Here is a 12,500-nt window from a genome sequence, read left to right as displayed (position 1 = left end):
TTTCAATATTAGTCTCGAAAGAATTGAGAACTAATAGATTTTACGGTTTGCCTAGATTATATTAGATGGATTAGGATTCTGATATCCTTTTAATCCTGGACAGGACTTTCATCAGTTATTTCAAGCTCACTTTAACTAACCCTCTCTTTTTCATTTTCAGCTCAGCACACAAACCCATTTGCAAATAAGCTCATTCAATATGGTTGACCTCTTAGGTAGGGCTATCGGTTCTGATAGTCCATAGAGGTATTTCTGATAAGCACTCAATCCTTCCTAAGATATTACAATGTAAGCTCAATGAAAAAATGTATTCAGTTAAGCTTAATTGATCACAAGAGTTCGATCAAAAAGATATTGCAATTTAGCACATGAAAAGTATTCAAGAAGTGATTCAAAAATTAGATTAAGAATGTAGGGAGAAATGAACGAGGATCTGTAAGAACAAAATTACAGATTAGCAATCAAGAATTTATGAATTTTTTTAACAATCAAATAATTATTTTTCAAAATATAAAAAACAAATTGGAATACAAACGAGCGTATTATTACCGAAAATGAATTTTGCATTTTTATAGACGTGATAATAACAATTTGAAGAATAGTTGAATAAGGCATTGGAATTATGCATGAAGAGAAAATACGCAAGTACTAAAACAAAGAAATACCTGATCAAAGAAAATATTCGTTTTAAACAGAAAATAAAATAAAAATCATTTAAAATCACACTTCTTAGAATAATAAAATCATTTTGATTTTAAAGAAGTGGTTTGAACATTTAGAAAAAAATTTATATACATAGAAGTTGCCCTTCTTCTACGCATATGAAGAGTAAATTTAGAAAAATATACCTGAGAATGATGTCAGATCAGATATACAATGTGATGTGCTCCCCCTTAACAGTTAAGAATATTATGATCAAATTCAGATTTAAACTTTGACACAAACTTCCCCTTATCATATTGATCAAATCTTCATACAGACAGATTTAGCATTCCAAGCTTGCTTACTAAAAATGAAAACCTTTTCTCATCGAGAGGTTTTGTGAAAATATCAGCAAGTTGGAAATCTGTTTGTATAAAATGCATCTCAATTGATCCTTTCTCGACATTGTCATTGATAAAATGATACCTGATATCGATGTGTTTGGTCTTAGAATGTTGAACTGGATTAGCTGTTATAGCAATCGTGCTATTGGAATCATAGTTGATAGAGACTTTGTTGAAAATGTATTCATAGTCTTGTAGTTGTGTCTTCATCCAAAGCACTTGTAAACAACAATTTGCTGTTGCGACATATTATGCCTCTACAGTAGAAGTTGAAACACAATTTTGCTTCTTAGAAGTCCAACTACTAGCTTGTCACCTAAGAACTGACATGATCCATAAGTGCTCTTTCTATCCAGCTTACAACCTACGTGGTCAGAATCTGTAAAAGTAATTAGCTCAAAACCAGAATCTTTCGGATAACAAAGGATAAGATTTTGTGTGCCTTTAAGATATCTTAGGATTCTTTTTACCACAAAAAGGTGTGACTCTTTTGGATTAGCCTGATATCTTGCACAAAAGCATGTGCAAACATTATATTTGGTCTACTAGATGTTAAGTATAACAAAGATCCAATCATGGCACGGTAATTTGTTGATCTACAGATTTACCAGGTAAATTTGCATCTAATAAAGTTCCAGTGGCCATGGGAGTCTTTATTGAAGAACATTCAGACATATTGAACTTTTTCAAAATATCTTTGACATATTTAAATTGATTTATGAATATGCCATTAAGGAGTTGTTTTACTTGAAGACCAAGAAAGAAACTTAACTCACCCATCATACTCATTTGAAGTTTTGATTGCATGATGTCTGAAAAATTCTTGCAAAACTTAGAATTTGTAGAACCAAAAATAACGTCGTCAACATAAATTTGTATGAAGATCAGATGCTTACCTTTCTTTTTCAGAAAGAACGTAGTATCGATCGTTCCCTTCTTGAAACCAGACTTGAGTAGGAATTGAGTTAAGGTATCATACCCTGCTTGTTTTAAACCATAAAGTGCCTTGTCTAGGACATAGACATGATCTGTATTTTCAGGATCAATGAAGCCTTCTTGTTGACTCAAGTAAACCTCTTCATGAAGAATATTATTCAAAAATGCCGATTTGACATCCATTTGGTAAATCTTAAAGTTCTTGTGAGCCGCATATCCTAAAAATATTCTAATAGCTTTAATGCGAGCGACTGGAGCAAAAGGTTTCATCATAATCTATTCCTTTTTGTTGACAGTACCCTTTTGCAACCAATCTAGCTTTGTTTCTCACTACAATTCCCATTTCATCTTATTTGTTTCGAAAGACCCATAATGTACTAATGATTGATTTATCCTTCGATCTTGGTACAAGTCTCCAAAATTGGTTTATTTTAAATTCTAGAAGTTCTTCTTGCATAACGTTAATCCAATCAGGATCTTGCAATGCCTCATATGGCTTCTTTGGCTCTATAGCTCTGAGAAATTTACGAACATACACTCGTTTGCAATAGTATTTCGTGTTTGCGCTCTAGAATTCATATAACCAATGATTTGTGTCGGGGGATGATCTTTAGTCCACTTGTGAGTACAAGGTAAGGGTTAAACATCAATTAAGTTGTTCTGATCATCATACTCGTCGGTTACGACTTGAATTTCAGCTTCAACTTCTGAGTGTTCAGTTTCTTCAACAGGTAAAGTAGACTTAGATTGAGTATGTGCTTCACCTTGAACAGGCTCAAATTCAGGAACTTCAGAATTTTCTGGATCAACAACATTTGATGTTGAACAACCATCTTCAGATGGTCCAGAAAGTTGTGTAACTTGTAGATACGGGACCACTGGTTCATTCACTTTGGGTTGGTCAGATATTTCAAGATCTGCAAGAATATCCCAATTTAAATCAAATGCATCTTTAAACAATGAATTTAAATTTTATCTAATAGTAGAGTCATAATTCACTGTCTTGTTCGACACAGGTTCTACGCTGATTTATGTAGAAGCTAAGGGTTGTAGATTGAGTCCTGAACCATTTTGTTCAGAATTCGATGATTCCTCAAATCTAGCATGGATGTTTTTAATGACATTCTTTGTCTGTTTGATGTAGACTCGGAAGGCTTTTGACTTGAGAGAATATCCAATAAAGTAGCCTTCATTTGCGTTTTTATCAAACTTCCCAAGATTGTCTCTATCATTCAGCACAAAGCATCTGTGGCCAAAAATATTAAAGAATTTAACATGAGACTTATGATTATTGATTAACTCATAAGCATTTTTATGAAATCTTTTGACGATTATCCTACGATTTTGTCTGAAGCATGCACTAGAAACAACTTCAGCCCATAAATAAATAGGTAAACCAGAGTAAGCAAGCATTGTACGAGCAACTTCAACCAAAGTCCGGTTTCTTCTTTCAACAACTCCATTTTGTTGCGGAGTTCGAACAACAGAAAAATTATGAGAAATCCAGACTGAGTGAAGAAAACTTTGAAAGGTCTCATTTGTAAATTTTATGTCGTTTTCACAACGATCTTTTGCACAGGAAGTTGCAGAAGAACTTGAATGCGCTTGATGAATACAATAATCAGCTCTGGCACATCACACTTAGCTCTTAGAAATTCTAGCTACATATATTTGGAATATTCATCGACCATAACAAAAATTTACTTTTTGCCACCCAATGATTGAGTTCGCATTGGTCCACACAGATCCATGTGAATCATCCCAAGAGGAGATTTTCAAGATGAAGCAGTTTTAGCTTTATGTGAACTTCTTGTCATCTTGCCTATTTCACATGCAGAACATAAAGAATTCTTGTCAAAACTCAGTTCTGGTAGATCAATCACAAGATTACTACTTACGAGCTTGTCGATATCCTTGAAGCTTGTTGTCAACTGTTTTCCTTTGATACTTTGAAGATTAAGTAGATAGGCCGGGAAGCAGTTAGAGTTATGAAATTTACAACATACAAATTATCATATCTTTCATCACAAATAACTTCAATCCCTTCAGAATCAACTATGGCACAACCATTAATGAAGAATTTCACATTAAATCCATTGTCACAAAAATGGCTTATACTAAACAAATTATGCTCCAATCTTTCAACGTAAAAGGCTTTCTTGAGCGTAACAGTGCCATTGGACAAGGTGCCATGTCCTCTAACAAAACCTTTCTTCTTATTTCCGAATGTGACTATTCTTCTAGGATTTTCTTTAAACTTACTCAGAAAGTGCCTGTGTCTTGTCATGTATCTAGAGCATCCAGATTCTATGTACCAGACATGACAGTCCTGTAAAAACAATCACGGAGATTTAGGTACCTATTTCCAAAAGGTTTTTGGTGGGTTAGAAATGACATTAGAAGATATTTATTTGACACACCATTCATTTTTTTGGAATCCATTTCCAAACAAATTTGACATTTACAAAATATGGTTCTTCCTTTTGAAATTTGGAATTTGGAAATTTTTTTCTTTAAATCATTCTTCTTTTTAAGAACATGAGGACCATTGACAGCTTTGGACTTTTGTGAAATGTCATATTGAAGATTACAGTCCTTGGATGTCACACCCCGCTAAAGCGGAAACACGATGTAACAGGCAAACGAGTCACAACAACAATTAATAAATAACACTTTTCAATTTTTCAAAATAAAATGAGTTTAACATCATAACCAAATTTTTGACAAATACTTCTTTTACAAAAGCTTCCATTGCGAACGTAATCAGTTTTCCACAAGTATGCTCCCAAAGTACTTTATTTTCTTACTTGTTACCTGAAAAGCATGGAACATAAAACGAGTCAACTACAAAGAGTTGGTGAGCTCACGGGTTTTCACATGCATAAAACAATTTAATGCACAAACCAAATATTTGCAAACTTATGCAAATCTTTTGCACTTAATAAATGTAAATCTTTCACGATGTAGCGTTTACGGACGGGGACTTTATTTGGAAAATATACTCCTAAGCACATCAATTAGGCATTTATTTCAAGTGCAGTAACAGTCAATATTTCATGACATGATAAACTTGACTAAGCAGTTCCTTAGTCCAATGGTTTCAAACAAAGCTTGACAAAGCAGTTCCTTAGTCCAATGGTTTCAAACAAGTATCATGCATAGTTTGCTTAATCTCATGCTTTTTCCCCAAAAACAATAAACAAAGCATTAAAAGTGGGGCCGTGAGAACTCACTTGCAAATCTATGAATATCTGAGGGTTTGATGACGTCTCAAGCGCTGAACGTCCTACCCTAACCTTCCTAAACTGTCCAACGACCAGAAATTAGATTACCTAAAGGTTCTCGACAGAGATATAGTCAAGTTATATCCTATGCAATGCCAATGAATTTTATGAATTAAAGTTGATATTTTTATTAATTTTTCTAAAAATGTATATTTTGAAATTAAACCCTTTATATAAAAAGCTGTCATTTGGCCAGAATATAAATTATAAATCTGACATTTTTGTTTCCACAAATAATAGCCAAAAAAAAAAAGAACCTTCTATACCTCTTTTTATGACCAAATTTTATATCTACTATAAAAGGAGGTTAAACAGACTTTTTCCCAAATTTCAAGAACTGAAGATAGATTTAGGGTAATCATCATTACCCTGTCCTTTTTGAGTGACACAGCCCCCAAATCAGATTGCACACTCTTCGAGTGACAGTCATTTGAAGTCTAAACTCATCATTTTTCAAGGATTTTAACACCATTTTCAGGCTATCAAATTATGTTTAATCTCCAGAAAGAATAATTCCCGATTCCATTGAGTTTTGAGGAAGATAGAACAGATTAAAGATGCATGCAAGATTCTATCATACTTCAAAACATAACCTTACATGCTCAAACTTCGCATGCAATAGGTTTCCTCCTACTTCGAAGTTCAAAGAACATGGATCATAGATTATTATCCTTTTTGAAGACATTTTCATGTCTTTGATAAATAATCTCCCCTCTTTTAATTCTCCAGGATTTTTAACTTCAAGATCAAGATGCAAGTTTAGGAAGACAAAAACTTAAGTTATTTTATAAAAAGGTGAGATAACTAGGATCATACATTTTCTTGAAATCTTGAGTATTCTTTAAGATTGATAGAAATTTTAGAGGCTTGCTTGCGGGAATCGGCTGGAGGGTGATTTCTTTTAGAGAGAGGTTAGAGAGATGAAGAGTTTATACTAATAATACTTTGAAATGAGAGTTTTCAAAAGATGAAGGGTATTTATATGAGGCTTTTTAAAGAGGAAATGGGCTGGCCTCTAAAGGCCCAAACCCAAATTAAAAAAAACTTTTATTTTCTTTAAATAATAATAAGCCCACCTATTACTAAAAAAAAAATCATTTGGACAAATAAATGAGACTTTTGCATTTTGATTTAAAAGTTTATAATATCAACGTTATTTTATTTAGAGCATTTCAAAAATATTTGGCATTACACAAGTTAGCTTTATYTGATCTCCCACCAAGGCGTGATCTTTCAAATAAGACTTGGGAGCTAATCTAGATAAATTCTAATCACTAAAACTAGATCGTAAAGAAATATTATTTCTAAATATAGGATCTATAATAAAATGCTAACCTGAGACTCCAAAATGACAGAATGTCACAGTTTTCTCATGTCTAAAAAATTTGTCCCGAAATTTATTTATCAACCTCAGATCAGGACTTGCTTGTAAGCAAATGAGGATATTTGTTTTTCATGAAATCTTCTCTTTCCCATGTGAACTCTGGCCCATGCCTCGAAGTCCAACGAACTTTCACAATTGGGATTCTACTACGCCTCAATTGCTTGACTTTGTAATCGAGGATTTCAATTGGTTGTTCAATGAAACGTAAATGTTCATTAATTTGAAAGTCTTCCAAAGGTAGAACCAATGCTTCGTCAGTTAAACACCTCCTGAGGTTTGATACATGAAATGTATCATGGATGGCACTCAACTCTGGGGGTAAACTTAGTTTATATGCAACTGGTCCTACTCTTTCAAGTATTTCAAATGGACCCACATACCTTGGGCTTAGCTTCCCTTTCTTTCCGAAACGTACAATCCCTTTCCAGGGAGATACCTTTAAAAAGACTTTATCACCCACTTGAAATTCCAATGGTTTCCTTCGATTATCAACGTAGCTCTTCTGACAATCTCTCACAGCTTCAAGCCTTTCCTGAATGATTGAAATTTTGTCAGTTGTTTCCTGAATGATTGAAATTTTGTCAGTTGTTTCCTGAATGATTGAAATTTTGTCTGTCACCAATCTCCAACCAGCTGAGTGGGGATATACACTTACGCCCATACAAGGCTTCATATGATGCGCACTGGATACTGGTGTGATATCCATTGTTGTAAGAGAATTCAACCAATGGCAGATGAGTATCCCAACTACCCCCAAAATCTATAACACAGGCTCGTAACATATCCTCCAGCGTTTGGATTGTCCTTTCCGTTTGCCCATCCGTTTGAGGATGATAGGAAGTGCTCAAGTCCAGCCTTGTGCCTAGTGTCTTTTGAACTGATTGCCATAATCACGAAGTAAAACGACTATCTCTGTCTGATATGATGGAAATAGGTACTCCGTGCCGCGATACGATTTCATTGATATATAACTGTGCAAGCCTTTCTATACTAAAATCTTCTCGAATAGGTAGAAAGTGTGCGGATTTCGTAAGTCGATCCACTATGACCCATATTGAATCATATCCTCTCATGGTTCTAGGTAATTTTGTAATAAAATCCATGGATATCTGATCCCACTTCCATTGGGGAATCTCGGGTTGCTGAAGAAGACCAGATGGTTTTGATGTTCAGTTTTTATCCTTGCGCAAGTTAAGCATCGACTTACGTACAAGGCAACGTCCTTTTTCATTCCTGGCCACCAGTAATAGTCTTTTAGCCCTTTGTACATCTTATCAGATCCTGGGTGAATAGAGTATCTAGAGCGATGTGCTTCCTCCAGGATTGTTGACCGAAGATTGTCGTTCCTTGGGATCCAAACTCTATTTCTGAAGTAACGCACCCCATCTTCTCGAATTTCAAATTCCTTTTCTAAGTGATGCAAGGTCTCATTCTTCAGATTCTCCGGTTTCAACGCCTCTTCTTGTGCTTCAAGAATTTGTGTTTTTAAGTTGGTTTGAACCAACATTCCCATGGCTCGTGTCCTTGATGGTCTCACCCTTTCTTTCCGACTTAAGGCGTCTGCTACCACATTAGCTTTCCTCGGGTGATACTTTATTTCGCAATCATAATCATTGAGGAGTTCGACCCACCTCCATTGCCTCTTGTTCAACATCTTTTGATCTAGTATATGTTGAAGGCTCTTATGATCGGTCAAAATAATGTATTTGGTGCCTAAAAGATAGTGTCTCCAAATCTTAAGTGCGAATACTACCGCCCCCAATTCAAGATCATGTGTAGTATAATTCTTCTCATGCACTTTAAGCCTTGAGGCATACCCAATGACCTTGTTTTTTTGTATTAGCACACATCCTAAGCCTTGATGCGATACATCACAATAGACCACAAAGTTTTTCGAACCTTCTAGTAAGGATAAAATTGGGGCATTGCACAATTTCTACTTAAGAATTGCAAACACTTCTTCTTGTTTCTCACACCAAACAAATTTATTGTCCTTCTGGGTTAAGGCTGTGAGTGGTTGTGCGATTTTCGAAAAATTCACGATGAATCGCCGATAATAACCCGCCAAACCAAGGAATAGACGGATTTCCGTAGGGGTTCTTGGGGCTTCCCATTTCCTAATTGCCTCAATCTTTGCAGGATCTACCTGAATCCCTTTTTCATTGACTATATGACCAAGAAATTGTACTTCACGAATCCAGAATTCGCATTTAGAAAATTTTCATACAATTTATGGTCTCGAAGTAGCTCCAATATTATCCTCAGATGTTGTTCATGGTCCTCCCTGCTACGTGAATAAATTAATATGTCGTCTATGAAGACGATTACGAATTTATCCAGATATGGTCTACAGACTCTATTCATTAGGTCCATGAAGATAGTCGGTGCATTGGTTAAGCCGAATGGCATAGCCAGAAATTCGTAATGGCCGTAACAAGTTCTGGAGGCTGTTTTAGGAATGTCCTCTTCCCGAACTCTCACTTGATGGTATCCAGATCGTAGATCAATCTTGGAAAAATATACCGCTCCGTGAAGTTGATCAAACAGATCATCGATTCTAGGGAGACGGTATCTGTTCTTGATGGTCAACTTATTAAGTTCCCTATAATCAATGCACATTCGCATTGACCCATCTTTCTTCTTAACGAACAGAACCGGTGCACCCCATGGTGAGTAACTTGGTCTTATAAATCCCCTATCTAATAACTTCTGGAGTTGATTCGACATTTCTTGCATCTTCGATGGTGCCAAGCGATAGGGTGCCTATGCCACTGGGCAGGTCCAGGAATTAAGTCGATACCGAATTCGACTTGTCTTTGTGGGGGTAGTCCTGGTAAATCCTCAGGAAATACGTCAGAAAACTCCCAAACTACAGAGAAATTCTTAATTTTCTCCTTGACCTTCCCATCAATCACATGTGCCCGAAATGCAGCGCAATTCTTTTTCAGGTACCTTTGCATCTTCATGCAGGATGCTATCTTAATTTTTCGTTCCGACTTGTCTCCTTGAATTACAATTGGGTCATTTTCATCTTGGGGAATCCGGATAGTCTTCTCTGAAAAAACAATCTCAGCTTGATTTTTGGATAGCCAATCCATGCCAATAACTATGTCAAAACTTCCTAATTCAATCGGTATAAGGTCTATGCTGAAATTCTTTCTTATTGGCTAAAATTAGAGTGCAATCCTTAATTATGTCTTTATCCTTAATTTCTTGGCCATTAGCAAACTCAATTACATAAGCTTCTTCCAACCTTTGAGGTCTTATGCTAATCTTAGGCTCAAAGTCTAGTGATACGAAACTCCTATCTGCCCCTGAATCAAATAAAACTGATGCAAATTCATTATTCAGAAGAAACGTACCTGAAACCACATTCGGATCATATCTAACTTCTTTGGCTCTGATCTCAAATGCTCTGCCCCGTGCCTAACCCTCTGGGTTTCCTTGACTGATTGGTTGGGCTTGACATGCATTTGTTCCTTGTTTCCTCCTTGGGCATACATTTTGCATATGTTCTGGGCTCCCATATTCGAAGCATAATCACCTTCGGCAGTCTTTTGCTGTATAACCCCCTAGGTGGCATCTTTGACAAATGATGCAATTCCCCCGATGTGGATATTTGCATCTATTACACATAGTCGCGCCTCCTTGAGTTATCGCCTGAGTTTGTGCCCCAAAATTTCCTATTACCCTCCTATTCTTGTCATACTTTCCCCCAAACCTTCTATTCCCTTGCTCCTCCATCTTTCTTTTCCCCTTGGCAAATTCTCCTGACCGAATCGCATTATTCGTGAGTTTGGTGGCAATGTCTATTGCCTCCTAAAGAGTCTTTGGATTTGTCGAGGTAATGTTTCCTCTAGTCTCTAGGGACAATCCCCAAATATACCTCTCCATGCGAACTTCCTCCGGTGTCACTAAATGAGGTACTAAATTCGCCAACTCATGGAATCGAGCTGTATAAGCAGCTATATTTTCTCCTTTCATTTCATGATTCCATAACTCCATTTCTAACTTCTGGAGTTCGCTTATTGGGTAGTATTCATCCTTTAGCAATTTCTTAAATTCTTCCCAAGAAAGCTAGTTAGCCGCTTCTCGACCTCTGGTTTGCACTAATGTATTCCACCAAGTAAGTGCCCTACCTTGCAACAGACATGCCGCATATTCTACTTTATTTCCTTCAGTATATTTACTAATGTGAAGAACCGACTCCATACTTTCAAGCCATGATAATAATCCTAGTGCTCCTTCGGTTCCATTGAATTCTTTCGGGTTGCAAGATCTAAAGGATTTATAAGTGCATTCTCTAGCCGCCCTCGGCTCTGGGTTATTTGGTTGGTTAGCATTCATGCCAGCAGCCACTTGACTGACTATGTTGGGGAGTGCTGCCAGAAGTTGTTCTAACACTAGTCGTGCAACCTCAGGATTTTCTCTCCTTGGCGGCATCTTTTAAAACGAAGTCAGAAGGGAATTCGTCATTTTTATGGCATAACAAGGGTGATAGCTTTCAGGCGTTTAAATGATACCAAGAGTGTTCATCACATGGATATTATTCAAGCATTTACATAATCAGAATAAATTAATCTTATGCACACCATGACTTGACATAAATAAGCATTTCCCAAAGAGACATTATGCATTCAAAGATGTTCATAGTCACACAAAACAGGATAATGAGTTTCTACGCAAAAGAGTGTGCATCCTACCACTAATCCTTCTTCTAGAACAACATCCATCCTATCATTATTCCAAAAAATTAACATCACCATTCCACTAACTAACATCCACCTGTACATCCTCCTTACTTCCCGCCTTGTTGCAGCGACGGCGTCCGTGTTCCTTATCATACGCTGATGGTGTGCTTCCATCACATCGGATAGGTTGTTCAGGATGTGGTGGTGGTATCCCAGCCGAGTCTGGTGTATTTGTGTATCGGATGCAATTCTCCTTACCCATTCTCTTTCAGCCGGATTCATACCTCGGGTGCAGGACGCAGGTACTCCGGTCACCACTTGTGTTATCCTGCTCCCCAATTGTGGTCGGGATGTCTCTCCTATGACTCTAACAAAGTCCTCAAATGCCACACGTTGCGGCAGTGGAATGCTCTTTCTTGGTGTGACTCTGATCCTTGAGCCATGATAAGTTCGTGGTGGAACATCGGGTGCTGGCTCCGATGGGGGTAGGAAAGATGCTTGTGGAGAGGCAGATGCTCCACTGGTCRCAGTGTTCTGCTCGTATGGGTCTATCTCTTCATTATGGGCTGAGTTTCTTCTAGAGTGGCCAACTACGTAACCGGATTCATCGACTGAGTACTCACTAGAGTCGGATGACGCCATAGTGATCTGCGACATTAATAATCTTAATTACTAAATACACCATCTTATAAATACTTAGAAATATACCCAAAGCTTCTAAACAAGGCTAAAGGTGGAAATCAAACTACTCTCAAAATATAAAACCTCTGGTTGTACTACCAGAGCCTCTGGTTCCATGACCAGAGCCTCCGGTCTTCATGACCAGAGCTTCTGGTTCAACTAAAATCCTTAGGAAAGGATTTCTCATCCATCGGTCCTCTTGCAAACCAATGGAATTCTATTTTATCAACCGCTGGTTCAACATCCACACTTAGAATAACAATGGATTTTCGTCCATCCATCCTCTGGTTTCTCATAATGCACTTACCAGAGCTTCTGGTTTCAAGACCAGAGCCTCTGGTTCAACTTCCATACTTAGAAAAACACTAAGTAACCTATCCATCGATCTCTGGTTTCCTTCTCAACAATGCTTCTGGTACATTCAAGAACTCAAACAAATTTAAGGAGTTTCTATTCCTTTGCCTCTGGTCCTTCTAAC

This window comes from Cynara cardunculus (assembly GCF_001531365.2).
Source record: "Cynara cardunculus var. scolymus isolate 2C chromosome LG 8, CcrdV1, whole genome shotgun sequence".
In the NCBI taxonomy this organism is placed as follows: Eukaryota; Viridiplantae; Streptophyta; class Magnoliopsida; order Asterales; family Asteraceae; genus Cynara; species Cynara cardunculus.
This window is presented reverse-complemented; position numbering follows the sequence as displayed.